The 21,211-nt window shown below is 42.6% G+C and overlaps 2 non-coding genes across 2 annotated transcripts; one reads left to right on the top strand and one right to left on the bottom strand.

Moving 5' to 3' along the window:
• The first annotated feature begins 715 nt into the window (after positions 1 to 715).
• On the top strand, positions 716 to 824 carry LOC136478706 (small nucleolar RNA R71). Its single transcript, XR_010764422.1, has one exon. It is a non-coding gene; the product is annotated as a small nucleolar RNA R71 (small nucleolar RNA).
• A 6,595-nt stretch (positions 825 to 7,419) lies between these two features.
• LOC136478639 (small nucleolar RNA R71) lies at positions 7,420 to 7,528 on the bottom strand. Its single transcript, XR_010764359.1, has one exon. It is a non-coding gene; the product is annotated as a small nucleolar RNA R71 (small nucleolar RNA).
• Between the last annotated feature and the right edge of the window lie 13,683 nt (positions 7,529 to 21,211).

Consider the following 21,211-nt stretch of genomic DNA (forward strand, 5'->3'; position numbering starts at 1 on the left):
AGTACCAGATGACTACAGTTGATCAAATGAACTGACGGGACTCACTCTCTAACGTTCGGTCACAACTAGATCAGCGTCTGATCAATCATTTGACCCTTCATTCACTTCCAACTCGAAATCCTATTTGAATGAAGTTTACTCCAATTGATCTTAGGGCTATTCCTGAGCTACCTAGTGCTAGGTTTGACAAGTGTGCACCACACCTAACCCACTAGACTTACCTAATTCAAGCTACTAGTCCATACCCCCCTTAATAGTATGACCAAAGGAAAAACAAAGTCCTAAAGTACTCTAAGTGTCTCTTCATCACCAAACGACACTTAGAACTAGTCCGTCCTTAACCTTGTCGTCTATCCTTTGAAAACCGAAATGATTTCCATCGATAGGGGCATGACAACCATGATTGTCCAATCAATTGCCATTACCATGACCTAACTCAAATTGCCTCTACAAAACACATGTTAGTCATAGTAATCTCGTGTCATCATTAATCACCAAAACCCAACTAGGGGCATAGATGCTTTTACCTCCACTTCTCTTGTGGGTCTGAAGATGTTCTTCATTCCAACCTTGGTTGGAGACCATCTTCTCCATGAGAGTTGTTGCTTGTGTGATTATAAGTGACAAGAATGCACCTCCAACAGTGGCATCCATGTTTTCACGGGTGTTGTTTGTCAACCTGTGGTAGAAAGTCTGCATGAGTAGCCAATCCTCCATCCCATAATGAGGATATTCTAAAATGTAGTCTTAGAAGCATTCCCATGCCTCAGGGATAGATTCGTCATGTTGCTGTTGGAAGCTTGAGATTCTCCCACACAGAGCATTGGTCTTGCTTGTAGGAAAGAACTTTGTTAGGAAGGAGGTGGAGCAGTTCTCCCATGTAGTATTTCTATCTTTGTTGGCGTAGAACCATTGCTTCGCCTTCCCTAAAAGTAAGAATGGGAAGAGGCAAAGTAATATGGCATCTCTGGTAACTCCTTTGATGGTGAAAGTGCTACAAATCTCTAGGAAGTGTTGGAGATGAGCACTCGCATCTTCATGTGCCTTCCCACAAAACTGGCTAGCTTGTACCATGTTGATGAGAGTTGGCTTAAGCTCAAAAGCATTGTCTCCAATGTTGATTGCCGGTCTAGTACGGATGTTAGCCATAGTTGGAGCAGAGAATTCATAGAGAGTCTTATCAGCTATTGCTTCAAAAAATGGTGTTAAGCTTTGCCTTGTCTGGTTGTCTTCTGATTCTAAAGCTAAAACTTTCTTTAGTTTAGCCTTAGTCCTCCTGATTAATGCTTCTAGATCTTCAACGTAGTTTGTTGGAAGGTCAAAACTAGTCATACATTACCTTGCATAAGATACAAAAGTAGACAGAACAAGGGTAAGCCTTTTTGACCAGAGGTATATGGTTTTCCGTGATCACATCAATAAGTACAAGTTTATCAATATTCCTTTTTGCCTAGCGACTGTTGACACCAAAATTTGGCATCTAGTTCGCTTACCAAAATTAGGAGAGATATAATTGTCTCAAGAGGATTTGAAACTAGGAACTGAGGATCACATGCATGTCTAGTTGTGATACGTTTTGCTCTTGTGCTAGAAAAGGAAGCTGATCATTGGTCCGGAGATTGGATTTGGTGGCATTATGATGGAACAAGCAAGCAAGTTGCATCATGAGGATCTTTTTGCCATACATTAATTAAATACTTACATATATATATATATATATATATATATATATGTGTGTGTGTGTAGCTAGAAAGGACTTTTGGACTAATCAGAATAAAGATAGAGGATGACACGTCCAATTGGAAGAAGTCTACTTGCATCGTGTTGACACCGAAATTTGGTTCGAGATGAGGAGGCCATAAGGATGGAAACTTATCAAGGGAAAGCTGAAATATTCAGCAAGATTGGCTAACTAAATTGCCATCTACTGGGTAAGATAACACCATTATTTCAAGGGAATGGGCCCATTAGCAGGGATGATGAGACATGGAGCAAGAAGACACATTGGACTTCATAGACAGGAAAGATTGAGGTCCAAGTTATCGTAATTTAGGAAGCTTTGTTTTCCAAGTTTTGTGATCAGTCTGATTCGACCAGGACTCATAGGCAAGCCTCAGGTATAAATATTAAAACCTAGCTATTGTAACAAACATCTTAGCGATCAATCAAAAACCAGTACCTTTACTTTTTGGCTTACGCCACCCCCTAGGAGTAGGAGTAGAGTAGATCTCAGCGAGTTCTTCGGCAAGCAGGGCTTTCATCGATTAAATCTAAGCTTTGGTTTGTCTATGAGTATCTGTCATGACTTATATTTTGTTTGTAAGGCTACCATCGGTTAAGTCTAACCTCTTACAAGCACATGAAAGCCCTAGTTTGGTTTTGGATAATTGATGAAATCTAGCACTAACCTTTGTCATGAGCGATGATATGAGCTAGGTTGGTGCAATCCAAGTGATTGAGCAAGATGAGGTCCATGGAGTTGAAGATGGACATGTGTTGATGATGATCAAGCTCAACTTGGAAAAGAAGAAAGAGAAAAACAAAAACCTAGAAGATCAAGGTAAAGGTATAAGATATGTTTTTGTTTTACACTCAAGACACCATAGAGGGTGTGAGTGACTTAGGATCGATAGCCGTACTATAAAGAGGGGAAATCTTTGGCTAAATGGTTTATCGAGTGCCACTAGGTGACATGATTCATGCATTGCATTTAGGAACCTAGTGTGCTAACTTTGACCCTTGTAAAATGCTTTGAAAAATGCTAACCCACGTGCACACAAGTTCTACACTTTGTGGTTAGTGAGTTGGAAGCAAGGGTGAAGCGGTTGCAGACTTAGGAAAAGAAAAGGAGGAGCTGCATGTTGACCAGACGTTGGACACATCCTGACTAGACACTGACCAGGCGAGTCTGGTCATTTTTAGCCAAGGCGCGGTGGCTGACCGAACGTGAGAAGTTGGGAACGGACACTAGGGCTGGCTTGACCGGTGCGTCCGATGACTTGTTGAAAAGCGGTGATGAGTTCACCTGATCAGACGCACAGGGTCTGAGTCAGGTCACGATGACGTATGCCGACATTGGCTTCGCGGGCGAGCACAGGGAAGAGAAGTAAGGACTGGATGTTAGGGCACGTTAGGTCGACATTGACCTGATGCGTCCAATCAATAAAAATTGCCTTGGGAAGCTTACTAGAAACGTTTGGACGCTGAAGGGTTGAGCGTCAGGTGCAACTTGCTATGCATTCGATCATCGGTTTGACTGGGCACTAACCGTTTTGTGACCATTGACAATCAATAAACGACATTCAAAGCATTGACATGTGGCACAAGATACATGATCAGACGATGGCTCAGGTGTGTCCAGTCAACCCAACCGGTGTGTCCGGTCAGTATGCAGGGCACCCTTCTTTGATTCTAATGGCTCTATTAATTTGGGGATATCTATAAATAGTGTTTGGCTGGCTTCAAGGCATCTCTCTTGGCACTTTGACATTTCTAACATCCTTGTCAGCCTAAGCAAACACCTCCCACTCATCTTCATCATTGATTCATCATCATAGTGAGATTGGAAGTGATTCCAAGTGCATTTGCTTGAGTGATTGCATCTAGTGATATTTGGGGATCATTATGGCTGTGGTTTCTTGTTACTCTTGGTGGTTGCTGCCACCTAGATGGCTTAGAGCAGCTGAGGAGGATTGGCATGAGCTGGTGATTGTTCATGGCTATTATTGACGATAGTTAACAACCATTATAAACCGTCAATAAAACATGTATAAGGGCACAATTGAGATCACCAACAAAGGTCTAGGGGTTTAAACTAATAAAATCTATGAGTTTTGGTGAATTTGTGTTTCTAGCAGGGTTTAATCAGAAAACCGCAAAGGAGGACCTAATCATCAAAGGAAAATATAGAGTGACATCGCGGTACCTTCGTGGGAAGACTCTAGAACACTCTAGAAGCTACGTCACCGAAGCAGAGAGCAAGGGGATCACATGTGGGGCTACCTAGCCCCACTATCAGGCCCCCCATCCCCCATGGGCCCACCTGTTAGCCTTGTCGGTTTCCCACCGCCTTTGGGGATGCATCTAAGTTGTTGCTTAAGTTGGTTTGATCTAAGGGCTCATGTTGGACCCTTAGGGATATATAATCTAGCCCCTGCCTCTCCCCTAGGTATAACCCAAGTCATCAAGTCATTTGTGAAGATAGAAACCCTAATCATCCTTAGAGCTCCAGCATATTCTAGGGCATATCTAGTTAGGCTAGGTCTAGAGGGAGGCAAGCAGGCTTCGCTTGGATTCCCGATCGTGTCAAGAGCATGGTTCGGTATAATCTTTGTACCCCCTCTCTCTTTTGTATCTCTATTATTTTTATATGCTTGCTACAATTGTTATGATAGCATTAGTATTCACCTTATTCATGTTCTTCATGATAATGTTCATCATCTACTTTGATTATATGCTTAGTATAGTTGGATTATCATCATGTTCATGTATAAGTTTGTATAGCGCTCACTCTAAGGTACCATGGGTGGGTGGTCAACATTGTGTAAGTGTGGTGCTTATACATTGTTTACCTATGAATACACCCTATATTTTAGGTCATGTGATAGATCGCAGACGTGACACTCCCATTGAGTCCTTTGTAGTCCACTCCCCAATGTAGGTAGCACATAGGATCTGGTTATGAAGGGGGACAAGCTCTGTTCTTAAACTTTCTTAGTAATATCCCTTATGTGTAGATATGAAGATGATCTCAGCAATGACTATTAAGTATAATTGCACTAATCAAGTTATGCTTTGACTTATAATTAAGGATGACTTAGGAATTATTCCTATAATATTCTACCTGACCATGCTAATGCCATAGAAAGAAGTACTCTGAGTGATTTATCATTATCATTGATCAATACTTATTATATATATCTTATTATATGACTTACCCCTATTATGAGTAGAACATTGGTTATGGTTTACTTTTCCATCAATAGTATAAGTTATCAATACTTGTCTATGCTAGACCTTCCCTGTGGTAAAATTATAAATAACGATACCTAGAATACTCTCAGGTGAAGTGCTACAATGGCATATTATCTGTGTGCTTGTAGATTCTTTTTCATTCATATCTATATATTCTTTCTAGTCACATAAGATAATAAAGAACTACTTAGTATCATTCTAGTAGTGATGCTAGGCAGCACCAACAAGCATCTCTGGCACCATCACTAGGGATGACAACCTAGTAAAGTAATGTTAGGAGATATAAGTAATTAATAGGTGGCTATTAAAACAAGTGACAAGTTAATAAATACCAACAAGCATTTCTGGCGCCGTTGCCAGGGAAGGTAGCTAGACAAAGAAAATATCGATAAACTTATACTTATTGATGTGATCAAAATAACCATTAACCTCTGCTCAAATAGGCTTACCCTTGTTTTGTCTACTTGTGTATCTTATGCAGGGTAATGTATAGGGATGAAAACGGTAAGGAACGGTCGGGAAAATGTCTTAACCATTCCTGCTCCTGTATTTTTTTACCGGGAACGGAAATAGGAATGGGAAGGCCAGATGGGAAAATGAAACTGGTATTATGGGATATCGGGAACGGAATATTTCGAACGGGAACGTGTCGATTACGATCGGGAAGCGATAACACAAAATGGGAACATCAATATATGTAACCACTTAAAACAATGAGCTCGATGCAACAATAGCAACCATATGCAAACAAGTGGACAAGTTCATAACGTCCTAGAGCGTTGTTATATTATTGAACCATGAAGGATACAGAATTGATGACTAAAACCAAAACTTAGCAACTACTATATATCGATATCACCTTGCCTCATCTAGTGAACCCACACTGACATTGACTTCCCCTCCATGTTTAGAAACAAAAATCATTGACATCTACTTCTTCAGAATCTACCAGTTTGTTGCACACACCCGGTCAGTCTCACAGCTCACCATTTCTAACATCCTTGTTCTAGTCCAGATGCGGCTAATGCAGCAATATAGCTATGTGGAGGGAGACGCCACCAATTAGATTTCAATTCTGAATCTATCGTCGGCTGTGACTTGCATCATGACAAAAAATCAGTGCAGCCTCACATGCAGGAGATGGTAATAGGTAGGTAGTGCTACATCGGCACACGCTGATCAGCAACCGGCGGCAGGTCAATCCAACTATTGAAGCCCCCCCAGTGTCTCATCATGGGTGAACCACTTTCTAGCCAGAACAACACCTGACCTTTACTCATTGATGCAGACCGCTAATAGCTAATGCGGCTATGGGTCGAAGGACGGGAGGAGGCCGATAGGGGTTGGAGGATGGGAGGAGGCTGGCTAGCGCGCGCCGGGCCGAGGCGAAAGCAGGGCTGCAGGAGTCTAGCCGGCTATGGGTGATGGTAGCTGGGGCCGACCAGGGGCAGCGGCATAGGCACATAGTGCTTAGCCGCTCATAGTCGCCAGGGGCAGCCAGGCAATCTTGCTCTCGTAGAGAGGCAGAGGCGATGCCGCACAAGACAAGAGTCGCCGAGTTAGGGACTCGGGGATAGCAGATAGGGTTTGGCCACTGTTTTTGGGATGGACAGGAGGGAGTAGTGGATGGGAGTGGGCTAGTCCTGTGGCGTGGGGGAGTGGGAGGTTTTGTGGGCTGCATCAATCAGTGGGCTGAATGTGAGGTTTAGGTGTACAAAATACGAAAATACCGCCAGGAATTTTCATGCCCGAATACAAGAACTGTGAATATGGTCAAGAAAATTCCTTAACTAATTCTATTCCTATTCCTACCTAAAATATAGTGTTGGTTTCCTGTTTCACATTTTTCCTGCAAAAATGGTATGCGATCGGTTAATGCGGTATACAATGTCGGTCGGTACAGGAATTTCTTGTCCTGTTTTCATCCATAGTAATGTATGACCGGTTTTGACCTTTTGACAAACTATGTTGACAATCCAGAAGCTTTACTTAAGAGGACTAAGGCTAAACTCAAAAAGGTTTCAGCTTTAGAGTCGAAAGACATCCATAGAAGGCGAAACTTAACACTAGAATTTGAAGCCATGGCTGATAGAACTCTCCACGAATTCTCTGCTCCAACCACTGCCAACATCCAGACTGGACCCACAGTCAATGTGGGAGACAATGGATTCGAGCTCAAGCCAGCTCTCATCAACATGGTGCACGTGAGCCAATTTTGTGGAAAGGAACATGAAGATGCGAGTGCACATCTCCAACACTTTCTAGAGATCTACAACACTTTTACCATCAAGGGAGTAACCAAGGATGCCATACTACTTCACCTCTTCCCATTTTCACTTTTGGAGAAGGCAAAGCAGTGGTTATATACCAACAAAGATAGAAATACTATATGAGATAACTGCTCCACTACCTTTCTAGCAAAGTTCTTTCCCATGGGCAAGACCAATGCTCTGCGTGCGAGAATTTCAAGTTTTCAGCAGCAACATGATGAATCTGTCCCTGAGGCATGGGTACGCTTTCAAGATTATATATTAGAATGTCCTCATCATGGGATAGAGAATTGGCTACTCATATAGATGTTCTACAACGAGTTGACCAATAGTACCCGTGAGACCATAGATGCTGCTACTAGAGATGCATTCTTATCACTTACACTTCCAGCTACGACCACTCTTGTGGAGAAAATGGCCTCCAACCAAGGCTAGAATGAAGAACGTGTTCAGACCCACAAGAGAGGTGAAGGTATGCATCAACTCAAGGAGATAGACGTGCTATCTACCAAGATGGACCTACTGATGAAAAAGCTCAAAGATCGAGCTAATGAAAAGCAAGAAGTCATGCACATTCATGATTCACGCATGACGTGTGAAGTATGTGGCAACACTGGGCATTTAGGGAATAGCTGTCCTAAAACCCAAGAGGATGTGAACTTTATTAATAACAACTACTATCATCCTCAATAGAATCAAGGATGGAACCAACAACAGAGGCTGAACTACCAAGGTAACCCTCAAGGTAATAATTATAGTAACTTCAATCAATCACCCTTGAGAGAATTAATTACTGGCCAATCTAGACTTATAAAAGGATTATCTAAGAGGGTAGCTACCAATGACAAAATATTAGAAAACATAAATAATAGAATAAATAGCTTTGCTTCTGCCATTAAGAACCAGCATAGCTTTAATAAAATGATAGAATCATAAATAGCTTAATTGGTGGCTGTTGTTCCTCCATCCAATAAAGGTAAGATTGTAGAGCAGCCAGAAGATCTAGAAACTGCAAATCTTGTTGATATTCATACTGCAGCTTACTACTATACGGAGCCAGTGATGGGGAGGTGGATAGATTACACCTTGCCTGACAAGAAAGGTGATCTAGGGAGACCTGTCATGCCTATTGCCATTGGACCTCACATCTTCTAGGAAGCTATCTATGACTTTGGAGCAAGTGTCAACATCATGCCTAAGGTGATCAATGATAAAATTAATGGAGATACTTTGTTGTACACAAATATGTATTTGCAGCTTGTAGATCAATCACTCTGCTACCCCAAGGGAGTTCTTGAAGATGCCATTGTTCGAGTGGGACAATCATATGTTCTCATAGACTTTGTGGTTTTAGAAACAGGTGGAGATGAAAGGGCACCCATCATCTTGGGCTGACCTTTCCTAAGTACCACAAAAGCCATAATCTTTGTGGACAATGCTAAGATCTATTTCATGATCAAGGATAAAAAGGAGAAGTTCTCTTTCAAGAACCGCATCTTGCAATCTCCTAGTCATCCATAAAAGACATACCTACCCAAAGAGACAACATTGACCAAGATAAAGAAGAACCAAAGGAGGAAGAACAAGACCAGTCAGCCACAAGAAGAAATGGTCAACATGATCAACACACTCCGATCTGAGTACGACCACCTCCTCTTTTCACCATTCCTTGCTAAGAAGGATGATCCTAGCGTACCGATGATCGAGTGTACCATTGTAAAAAGAATCTTCCACAAGACCTTCTGCGACATTGGATTGGGCATCAATATAATGTCTAAGGTAACGTATGAATATTTATTTGGTGATGAACCTTTGTTCCCTACGTATATGCAGTTGCATATGGTGGACCAATCAATTCGATTCCCTGAGGGAATAGCGAGGGATGTTATGGTAAGAATACAAGATCACTATGCCCCTATCGATTTCATGGTCCTAGACATGGGAGAAGAAGAAGATGATACACCCATCATCCTTGGAAGACCGTTCCTCAACACCACCAACACGATCATCTATATTGGATCTAGACAAGTCCACTTCCAATTCCCTGGAGAAAAGGTATACTGTTATTTTAATAGTTATACTACTTATGAACAGCCGAAGAATAGCCGCTCTAGGAGAAGATGTCGATCATCCCAACGTCAAATGAACCAACCACGATGGAATGAATGGGAAGATGAACAACCTAAAGCACCTATGAAAGATGAACCTACTCCGCCTAAGACAAGTCCACAGTCCAGGCAGGTGTGCAAAGAAAAGGTGACATCATCATCAGAATCACCATCCCAAGAAGTGCACTCATCTGAGTCTCCACCGCTAAAACCGGATGATGCACCCAAGGAATAAAGGACTTCTCTCCAGTTAAGTCCTGTGTGGAGGACTTAAAAATCCAAACCCTCACCGTGAGGTAACAATGGTAGTTATCCATATTTACCTTCTAGCATTGCATAAACTATTTGTCTCTTTAGCATATTTACTTTTCTGCATTAGCATTGCATTAGTAAAAGAGAATAAAAATTTCATTATTGCATTAAAAAAATCCTAAGTTGCATGTGAATAAATCTACGGTGTGTAAGCACCTACGGAAGTATTCACTGTGGTGGCATAAAAATAAAAATACTGAGCATGCATATTTTTTCTTCTGCATTGTAAAAAATATTAAATGGACATCTTGCTAAAATTCTACTAAAATAAAATCCATCTAAACCCACAAGGACAACAAATCTTTGAATGGCTTACTGCTAACCCCTTATCTTAATCTGTGCCATGAGTTTTGGTGTTCTTGTTGAAGTATTTTGCAGGATGACACATAAGATCAAGAGCAAGTTTACCCGGCTGTCTTCATCCACCCAAACTACATTTTTCTAAATCGCTGCTATACTTGCTACACATGAGGAACCCATCTTCTGGATGAATAAGAAGGACATCAGCTAGCAAACCCGCTCCGAGAAAGATCACTCAACATTCAACAATAGACCACAGCAACATCTAGCTTGGGGGAGGAGCATCCCCCATGTATCTAGCTAAGTATTTCTTTCCCTTTTCAGTTTTACTATCTTTAAATTTTCTATATATTTGCTAAAGTCATAAAAAGATGCATAATAAACAAAAACAAAATAAAAAATTATGTTAGCTATATATATATATATTAAGGTGTGATCTTAAAAATGAAAAAACAAAATAAAAGAGTGTGTCTAGTTTTTAGGAGTTGAATAAATGAGCTATGAGGATAATCTCTTGCAATGGAAATGATGAATAGTTGCTCTATTGTAATTTCTTTCAAGTACCTAGTTTTCAGCCTTGAATTCAACAGAGTTTTGGATATGATTATTTTGATATAAAAATTTACTCGGAACTTGAAACTCATGGGTAGCATATGCTTGATCTAAGTCTAGGTTATTAACAGATATGATATGAGAAGGTCTCTGCTGTTTATCTTGTTCCTAGTGATACTAGAGTTCTGAAGATTTATCTTTTAAAAAAATAAAAATTCTACATGATGAGTTCCTTGTATGACAAAGCTTGAATTCCTACCAGAGCCATATATGATATTTAGATTAGAAAAAGTTCCACTCATATATGATGTTTATTTTGCATTGAGTTTAGTCAAGCTTTGTTGACCCTTATGAGAGGTTTGTCATGCTCTTAAAATCAAGATCACGTACACACCACCCACATATGCACTACTACACTGGGGTAGATGCAAAAACATGCCATTCCATCTAGATCCACCCAAAAATATTTTACTCTTACACTCAGAGTGAACATCAAAAATATATCCTATAGGATATCCACCAAATAAATGCTCCGAAGTTCTTGTTGCTATCTCTCAAAAGTTTTGTTTTAGAAAAAGAAGCATGTAGCTATGCAAAAGTTATTCAAAAAAAGAAAGAGTATTGAAAAAATGGACAAGTGTCTAAGATATCTAAAACAATGGGTACTCCGATGCCCGCCTAAAAAAGAAGAAAGAAGAGATGAATAAGATAGCCCTTGTTTTCTTGCAAAGTTGTTTCCAAGTTTCAAAAGAAAGATATGTTTTCAAGGAGTATAGTAGAATTAGGTTAGCCACCATATATAGCCACCATATACATCCACACACATGCACATCTTGATTTGATTGTATGACTTAACTCTCTTTGGATCTGAGGTTTGACTTTACAATATATGTATTGTAAGTATACTCTTTCATGCCTTTTCCACTCCTATGAGCTTTACATAAGCCTTAGTTGTAGGAAGAGAAAGGCATAACATTATTATTGTCTTAGTAAGGATCCATAAATATCACATATATTGAGAGACTTGAGAGTGTCATGCAATGGAAGCTCTGAGTTTTATTTTGAAAACCTTTAAAAACTCCAGAATAATGGATGAGCAAAGAACTTGAAACATAGTGCTTGACTTGATTGTTCTATCTTTCAATTACTCAAGACCCAAGTGAAGGCTAAGGAGCCCCATAGTTGCAGGTAATATGGGTGAGTTTGAAATTCAGATCGGTTTATTCTAATCCAGAGGAGAATTCTTATTTGAATGCATGTGTACTTTTGAGGAGTGAAAGCATTGACGCAACTCTTAATCCATTTTGCTGAGTTTAGCTTTGCTAAGGGACTAGCAAAGGTTGAGCTTGGGGGATCTTGTTGACGGTAGTTAACAACCATTATAAACCGTCAATAAAATATGTATAAGGGCATAATTGAGATCACCAACAAAGGTCTAGGGGCTTAAACTAATAAATTCCATGAGTTTTGGTGAATCTGTGTTTCTAGTAGGGTTTAATCAGAAAACCATCAAGGAGGACCTAATCATCAAAGGAAAATATGGAGTTCCACCGTGGTATCTATGTGGGAAGACTCTAGAACACTCTAGAAGCCATGTCACTAAAGTAGAGAGCAAGGGGATGACATGTGGGGCCACTCGGCCCCACTGTCAGGCCCCTAGCCCCCCATGGGCCCATCTATCAGCCTTGTCGCTATGTCAGTTTCCCACCGCCTTTGAGGATGCATCTAAGCCGTTGCTTAAGTCGGTTTGATCCAAGGCCTCACGTTGGACCCTCAAGGCTATATAATCCAACCCCTACCTCTCCACCCATTAACCCAAGTCATCAAGTCATTTGAGAAGATAGAAACCCTAATCATCCTCAGAGCTCCAACATATTCTAGGGCATAGCTAGTTAGGCTAGGTCTAGAGGGAGGCAAGCAGGCTTCGCTTGGATTCTCGATCGTGTCAAGAGCGTGGTTCGGTATAATCTTTGTACCCCCTCTCTCTTTTGTATCTCCATTATTTTTATATGCTTGCTACAATTGTTATGATAGCATTAGTATTCACCTTATTCATGTTCTTCGTTATAATGTTCATCGTCTACTTTGATTATATGCTTAGTATAGTTGGATTATCATCATGTTCATGCATAAGTTCGTATAGCGCTCACTCTAAGGTACCATGGGTGGGTGGTTGACATTGTGTAAGCATGGTGCTTATACATTGTTTACCTGCGAATACACCCTATATTCTGGATTATGCGGTAGATCGCGGACGTGATACTCCCATTGAGTCTGTTGTAGTCCACTCCCTGATGTAGGTAGCACATAGGATCTGGTTATGAAGGGGGACAAGCTCTATTCTTAATCTCTCTTAGTAATATCCCTTATGTGTAGATATGAAGAAGATCTCAGCAATGACTATTAGATATAATTGCACTAATCAATATATGCTTTGACTTATAATTAAGGATGACTTAGGAATTATTCCTCTAATATTCTACCTAACCATGCTAATGCCATAGAAAAGAGTACTCTGAGTGATTTATCATTATCATTGATCAATACTTATTATATATATATATCTTATCGTATAACTTACCCTGTTATGAGTAGAACATTGGTTATGGTTTACTTCTCCGTCAATTGTATAAGTTATCAATACTTGTCTATGCCATACCTTCCCTCTGTTAAATTATAAATAATGATGCTTAGAATACTCTCAGGCGAAGTGCTACAATCATATATTATCTGTGCACTTGCATATCCTTTTTCATTCATATCTATATATTCTTTCTAGTCACATAAGATAATAAAGAACTACTTAGTATCATTTTAGTAGTGATGCTAGGCAGCACCAATAAGCATCTCTAACATCATCACTAGGGATGACAACCTAGTAAAGTAATGTTAGGAGATATATGTAATTAATAGGTGGTTATTAAAACAAGTGACAAGTTAATAAATACCAACAACCATCTCCCGGTGATTGTGAGGGGTCTTGTGCTTTCCCCGGCAGAGAGTCGAATGGTAACTCTAGTGGATTGCTCGTGTCATTGAGTTACCTCACTTATTGGTAGGTTCTTGTGGTATTCAATTGTGTGGACAAGGTTCGTGCAATACTTCTTAGCCGCCGAACCACCAAGTGTTGGTTGACACAACAGAGACTAGCGTGCCGGCAAGCATGTGAACCATAGGAGAAAAATCGGTTGTCTCTTGCCCTTTGGTATTCTCCTGGTGATTGAATTGGTATTCATCTTGTGATTGGTTCACTTCTCTACATGGCAGTATAACCACCCTACTCACTCATTTACATTCCCACAAACTAGTTGTAACAAGCTCTTTAGTGTAGCTAAAATTGAGAGCTTACTTTGTAGCTTAAGTTCATCTAGTGGAGCTCTTTAGTGTAGCAAAGTTTGAGAGCTCTTAGTGAGTAGCAACATAGCCTCTTGTGTGCCTAGTAATCATAGCAACTAGAATTGTTGGATAGATGGCTTGCAACCCTTGTAGTGATAGAACAAGTTTGTGTTTCGCTATTTATCATACTAATCAAATTGCCCTAGTGATCTTGTAGATTTTTAAATAGGCTATTCACCCCCCTCTAGCCATATTAGGACCTTTTAGCACGGAATAAGTTAGTTATCATCAGTTAATTGTAAGGTTGCATCGGCCTGGCTTGTATCTCTTACAATTATCTGATACAAGTTACCCTTGATTCTTGTCAAAATTTGTATGGTTGCATCGGTCCGGTTCGTATCTCATACAAATTTTGATACGGATTAGTTATCGACTAAATCTATTAAGATTGGTAGGGTTTCCTTGCTAGTTTTTAATAGATTTGTTAGTTATCGATCTTGTTTTAGTTTCTTACTATTTGTAACAAAATCACCCCTTGCCTGATTAAGATTGAAACGGATCGACTTTCTATTTCTTCACATCGTCTTGTTGCTTTTACCTGTTTACATCTCACTTTGATGATGGTTTCAGTTAACTTAGCCATTTTGATCCAATCTTGATCGAAGATAGCATGTGGTCAGGACGTGTTTAACCCTAAGTAAAGCTTGCTAGTTAATGAAATCTGGTCTAGAACTGCTATTATGGCTGCCATCGATTCGATCGACCCCCACTATTAGCACTATAGATCAGAGATCGTTAAATAGCAAGTCTTGCTTATGGTCAAACATAGCCTCTGGCTGCATGCTATGTTTGCATCGACAATTTAGTCAATCACCTATGCTTCCACGATCGTAGCATGCTTTCACGATTCCATTAAGCACGCATAGATTCATATGCTTTGAGGGTTTAACCTGTTATCTCTATCACGGTTGCATCGGTCCGACTCGTATCCCCACTATTAGAGATGGTAGATTGGATCTGATAAGTGTATGGACTTATCCACGTTCAATGGATGGATGTCTGTATGCTACGACTTTACTTTCACTAGAATCGACTGTTTTAGCCGATAGCCCATACATTGAGAATATATTGGCTATTTACATGCTCTTTCTTGTTTTGCCTTGGTTAAAAGTTAGTATGTTTCTCATTTAATGCTTTCACTCCTATCTTCCTACACCTTTTTCATGTTTTCATGATCATCAGCTGTTTAGATCTATGTAATTGAGTAACTAATAATTGTCGATATGCTCATTTTGTCGATCATGCATCATGAACATGCTAGATATCGACTCTCTAGTCGATATCCTTGTATCTTTGGCTACTTAGCCGCACATTTAGAACTGTCTGGACAAACACTGGTATGTTCCACATTAAATTATTGATCAATCTTGTCTCCTTGTCAATTGCAGGGTCAAATTGACTAGCACGCCCTAGGTCACGACCATCCGGTCCGGTGTCCTCCTAAGTCTGAGGAGAGCTCGGGATCTGCTCCACGTGGTTTTTGTTGGCTTGCTTGCATGTCGGCAGTGGGGATCGGCACCAGAAATGCTTATTGGTATTTATTAACTTGTCACTTATTTACGTAGCCACCTAATGTTGTTGACATTTCTTAATATCACTTTTGTTAAGTTGTCATCCCTAGCTATGATGCCATAAATGCTTGTTGGTACTACCTAGCATCACTACTAGAATGATACTAAGAAGTAACTTAGTATTTTATGTGACTAGAGAGAATATATAAATATACATATGAAGGGATCAGCAAGCGCACAGATAATTTACCATTGTAGCATTTCACCCAGGAGTATTCTAGGTATCGTTATTTATATTTTTACCATAGGGAAGGATGGGCAGTTGGAATATATTGATAACTTATACGTATGATGGAGAAGGAAACCATAACCAAACTTCTACTCACAATAGGGGTAAGTCAAGAGATAAATATGATAAGTAATGATAAATAATAAATGATCACTCAGAGTACTCCTTTTTATTGCATTAGCATTGCTAAGTAGAAATTAGAAGAATAATTCTTAAGTCATTCTTAATTACAAGTCAAAGTATATGTTGATTAGTACAATTACACTTAGTAGTCAAGGCTAAGATCAACTTCATATTTACACATAAAGGATATTACTAAGGAAGATTAAGAACAGAGCTTGTCTTCCTTCGTAACTAGATCCTACCTGTCCTATATTCGGGGAGTGGACTATAAAGGACTCAACGGGAGTGTCACATCTGCGATCTACCACATAGCCCAGAATATAGGGTGCATCCGTAGGTAAACAATGTATAAGCACCACGTTTACACAATATCGACCACTCACCCCGTGTACACCAGAGCGAGCGCTATACGAACTTATGCTTAAACATAATGATAATCTAGCTATACTAAGCATATCATCAACGTAAATGATGAATATGATAACTAGGAACATGAATAATATTAAGAACAATGTCGAATCAATTGTAGCAAACATATGAATAATGAAAGATACAAAAGAGGATACAAGGGGCTATATCAAGCCACGCTTCTTGACATGATCAGGAATCCAAGTGAAGCTTGCCCTCCCTCTAGATCTAGCCTAGCTAGCTATGCCCTAGAATATGGTGGAGCTCTGAGGATGATTAGGGTTTCTTGATCTCTTGAATGACTAGAGTTGATGCCAGGGGGTGGCAGGGGCTGATATATATAGGCCGTAACATCCATTTTGAGCCCTTGAATCAAATTGACTTGAAAGGATGGCGTAGATGCAAACCCTAAGGCAGTGGAGAACCGACATTGGAAGAAGGAGGCTGATAGTGGGCCCTAGAGTCTGGTCGTCCTATAGGTGGGGCCGGCTGGCTCCACCCTATGGTCTTCTTTGATGGTTTGGGTTCTGGTGTCCTCTAGAACCTTCGGTAGTTGTTTTCGCTGCGAATAAGCATGATTACTTTTGACGTTTGGGTCCACCTTGATGGATTTCTGAATAAATCCTACTGAAAACATAGATTCACCAAAACTTGTGAAATTTATTTGTTTAAACCCCTAAACCTATATTGGTATCATATACATGCCCTTATACAAGTTATATTAGAGGTTTATAATGTTTATTAACTACTGTTAACAGCCGCTATGAACTGAGTGACTATAGCGGCAACATCAATAGCGACTAGGTAGCCACTGTGAACTGGCGACTGTAGCGGTAACATCAACAGTGACCAGGAAGCCACTGTGAATGACGTGACTATGGTGGCAACATCAATAGTGACTAGGTAGCCGCTGTGATCGACTGAGCTACTACAGCGGCAACATTAACTGATGCAGGGGAGACCGATGCGAAGAATAGAATGAAGCACATGCAGACACAATACAGTAGACTCTGACGAATGATGCAGTGGGAACAACCAGAGTGCATCAATGAAGCCTTCAAGAAGGGGATGACATCCGTAGATGCCAACTTCACTGGGAGGAGCACCCAAAAGGGACTTTTGTCCGCAAACTTGTCCCAACAACCCCACTGAGCATTTGATGACGCCTCCAAGAAGGTGATGACACTGGCGCACCACCGTTGTTGGCCCAAGGGAAGCCTGGCTAGGTTTTCACCCCAAAACAACAGTCTAGATCTGAGGATGAGGCCGCCAACAGCCCTGGGGAACCAGATCTGCCCTTGGGGAGACAAGATCTGGCCCCATAAGTCGGCCTCTGTGTTGGAGGTAGCAGTGGGGGGACGCCCGAACCCTAGTACCCTGCCAGGTGCTGCCGAGACGACCAACCTGTAGGCCTCCGCCGCCCGACCCTAGCCGCCCTGAAGGCGCCACGACCTATGAGTATGCCACCATCTACCGCTACTACCTTGCCAGAACCAGTGAAGGGGAAGGCAGATCCAGCCCAGGGGTGGCCAAATCTGGCTCACTGGCCTGCCTGGCCATCGGAGAAGGCAAGGGCATTATTGCGCGGTAGAGGCTGGTGCACTAGTCATGACCCTATAGCCGTAGACTTAGCCACCGCAAGTAGCCACCGGCCAGCCAGATCTGGCCATTGGCTCCCTCCCCACCACGGTCCCTGCTAGATCCACACATGAGCAGGCTAGCCATGGCGCCTACGGCAAGGAGCAGACCGGTCATGGACATCGGCCCATGTGGCCAGACGCATGGCCCAGCCTAGCCATTGAACCCAGGCAGCGCGTCGTGACCACAACTCTACTAGGCGGGGTAAGGTGTAGAGGCTAGATTTAGTCCCGACGAGGTCAGATTCACCCATTCGGACGCGCGAGGTTGCCGGAGTTGGAGATGGTAAAAAGGGGGAGGTGGAGGAGCGAGGGGGAGGGAGGATGCGTAGCGGACGATGCCCCTTTTTTGGGGCCACCGCTGGCTGCCACCGTCGCACACCGAAGGGCGGCGACGGTGGCCGGCAGGGGGAGGTGGTCCTAGGTGCCGGCGCCGGTCGCCCTCGAGTCACCTGAAGGGGGGGCACTCGGGGAAAGGAGAAGGGAGTCCTCTTTTTCCCCGAAGCCTAGATCTCAGCGCTTTCAACAAACTCGTGAACCTCCACTAAATTAACCAATTTGTGTGCAAGTACTAACAATTGATTCTTTCACATACATATGAATGGAATTAAATCTACTGGTTCATATTTAGGTCACTTTTGGCACGATTTAAGCTCCTTCTAAATTGGCTCTGTTTTGGCTCCTTGTAAGGCTCCATTCGATTCCCAGGGAATCAAGCCCTAGAACCATTCCTACCAGGAATGGATGTGTAATTTGTATAGCTAGCTCTTCACCAGGAATTATTCCTGCTAGGAAAAGCTCCAACCGAATGGCAAGAAGCCAAAGCTAAAGCCGTACCAAACATAAAACAAACATGTTTATCACAAGAAGGCATACAAGTGATAGTGAAACTTTGAGTCTGCTTGGTTGCAAGCTAATTTTTGCCATACCTTTTCACTTGCGCCGTGGCTAACGCCTAGACGTCGGATAGACGCACGCGCAGCTCGCCCCAGTTCGCCATCGCCCCAACCCTGTCTGGATTCGTCCCGCACCACGCGCGCACTCCACCCCCATATTTGTGCCCGTCGGTCATTCCCCTAACCCGCTCCTCTCTCTTTCTGTGCTGGCGGCACTCGAGAGCTGAGACCCGATGTGCCCCCGACCAGAGCACCTGTCCGCCCACCCCCTGCGTCCCCGTCTGCAGCCCCCTGGGTGTGCCGTGCGCATGGTCCTCCTACCTCCGGCTCGCCCCTGGATGAACAACATAAAACACTTGCAACATGAAAAAAATTTGAATGTAGCATACATCTAAAAACACAAACACTTGGAACATGCACTTGCAACATGTGTGTGGAACACATGAAACATCCAAAAAATAACACTTGCAACTTGCAACATGAAACCACTGCTACAACATAAGACTGAAACAGCTGAAACATTTTTCAACATAATGTTGCAACATATGTCTGAAACATATGCAATGTCCAGATAAAAAACAATTGTAACATACTTCTGAAAATAGATGAAATATTGTGAACAAACGCTATCTAAAACACTTGCAACATATGCAATGTGTGCAACGTCCCCTGATCTACTTTTGCAACATCAAAATAGAACAATTACATCATACATTTGAAATGTCTGAAACAACTGAAACATACATATGCAACATGGGGAAGGGGAAGGTCGAGGCCGGTCGATCCCAGCCGCTAGGGTCGGAGCTAGCAGCGACCGGCGCCGCGTGAGCACCACCACCACCAGTAGCGGGCTTAGCTCGGCCGGACGGGCGCACTAGCATCAGCGGTGCGCGCAACGGGCGAAGCGAGCACCACCAGCACCACCGTGCACGATAAGAGGGGGCGAGAAGCACTCGCGACGAGGGCGAGCGAGCGGCGCCGGATGGGGCGCGAGGCAGCAGCGAGGCAGAGTGTTATCCACGTTCGGGTCAGGATGGGCGGAGTGTCAGCCACAAGGCGATATGGTGGAGAGAAAGTTTTTTTTAGAAAGGTTGGGGAGCAAGGGACAGGAAGGTTTTTTTAGAAAGGTTGGGGAGCGAGGGCGAGTGGATAAGCGGTCATTGGACTATGTCGCGGTCCACCATCGGCACTGGACGGACAGACGCCCTATGCCGAATGGTACTGTTTCACTTGTGATGAGATTTCTTTCGTGCCACTAGAGGCCGGGCTCTGTTTCTTCGATCACTCGTGGGCCAGGATTGCTTCCACGCCAGGATGATCCACGGGAGTTGGGCCCTAACCCGGCTGTTTCCGGCCCAAATGAACATGGCCCCACTGTGACCGCCGTCGTCACCCTCGAGGAGGTCGTCGGCCGCTGAGAAGGAAGCCAGGAAGGCAGCAGGCGGCCCATCCTCCGCCCCTGGCTACGGCTCCTCTACGGCCCGCCCTCCTGTGCCCTCGCCGCCGGCCTCTCCTCGGCGCGGCACCGCCGCCGCCCCCGACCTGTTCCTCGTTCCTTCGCCCGCATGCCTTGGCTGCTGTCTCTCCCGCACGTAGCCTTGTGAACGAGCCCCAAATCTGGTGGGCACCATTGCGGGCCGAGCAAGCGAGGAGCAAAGGTGCCAAAGGAGCGAGCGGAGAGAGAGGTAGGCAGCGGCCGTCGACAACAGCTCGCGGAAAGGCGGAGGAGCAGGCAGACATCCCCAGCGGTGGCGCGGCAGCAAGTTGGTTAGTGACTGTGGCTCCCTCTAGTTTTTGGATTCCTATTGATTTGGAGCTAGCTTCAGTAGCTAAACGTGGGGTTTTCAAATGGGAATTTAGGCGCCATGGGATCTGGTACCCGTTGCCCTTCTTGGTGGTTAAGGAAACCGCTGAATCTTTACGTGTGACCTTACTTTCAGTGTATTAGTAGAATTTAGGCAACTTACACTGATTGTTCCGTGGGAACTGATGGAACGTGGATTGCACTTGGTAAAATCCTCTCTATGAGCACATGATTTCATAAGAGATCTATATTTTTCGACCAGTGGCTTATCCTTTTTGTATCGGCATGCCCTCGTTCATGAAAAACTGAAGATGAGATACTTTGTTGAGTCTATGCAATAGATTTTTTAGTATCTATCCTAGTGAATAATGCATGATTATGCAAAGTTTTTTGCAGTATAAATGCACTTTCCGTGGTTGTTGAATTTTGACTAGGAGAAGTTCAGTATGCATAGTATTTTGTGTGCCCTGTTCGTTTGGGCTTGTTTCGCTGATAAGCCATGGCTAAAAGTACTGTTGGCTGATTTGGTGTGAGAGAAAAATACTATTTGTTGGTTGAAAAAGTACGGCTTATAAGCCAAACAAGCCTAAGCGAACAGGGCTTAACTTCATGACCATTACATGATTGTAGA

Source organism: Miscanthus floridulus, chromosome 8 (assembly GCF_019320115.1).
Source record: "Miscanthus floridulus cultivar M001 chromosome 8, ASM1932011v1, whole genome shotgun sequence".
Classification (NCBI taxonomy): Eukaryota; Viridiplantae; Streptophyta; class Magnoliopsida; order Poales; family Poaceae; genus Miscanthus; species Miscanthus floridulus.